Here is a 735-nt window from a genome sequence, read left to right on the forward strand (position 1 = left end):
TGGTCAGCAGCAGGACCAAATATGCCTGCTAGTGTATTCCATTTGAGTTTCAGTCTTGGAAGGGGGTTTACCTTGAGGGGACCTGACCACTTGCTTTGATGGCTCCCTGGGGAACAACATGCTTGTTCTTTTAGTAGTCAATTGGACTGCTGTTATTGTTTTTATTTTTTATTTTTTTCTATTGGTCTTTCTTTCAAGTAGTATCTTTTGTTCTTTTAGCTGCTTCACGCTAGTTTGCTTGTCCTTTCATGTGGAAATGTCCCACCTCAGAAGATTCTAGATGGGCATCAGGACTCAGTGCAAATGCTCTGCAGTGAGCCACCCTCCTTCATTGGGCAAGTTCTAGCCCCGTTTTAGGTATTCCAGTCAGTTATAGGCTGAAGACGGACGTACAGGCTTTCTCTGGTGATGTTTCTGGCTATTACTCTCTCTCCCCTTCAAGTGTCTATTTTACAATAGTAGGCAAGGGAAACCAAGATTCAAGACAGGCAAGCATCTTAACATCATTCCCCCACTTTTATCCATTCAAATCAGGCCTCAATCTTTGTATCCACGAACCCTGTTGTTCCACATTTGTGCTTACATCGTTATGTACTTCTGCCCTATTTAGCCCATGTAAACCTGCCTAGCTATTCTCCCATCTGCCTTATTTTTCCTTTCCCGTTACCTTTGTAGTGTATGCCCACCCCCCACCAGCACCCAAACTCTCATGTGTCTATTCCATACCTTGTGCTC

This window comes from Chrysochloris asiatica, unplaced genomic scaffold (genome assembly GCF_000296735.1).
Source record: "Chrysochloris asiatica unplaced genomic scaffold, ChrAsi1.0 scaffold00029, whole genome shotgun sequence".
NCBI classification, from domain to species: Eukaryota; Metazoa; Chordata; class Mammalia; order Afrosoricida; family Chrysochloridae; genus Chrysochloris; species Chrysochloris asiatica.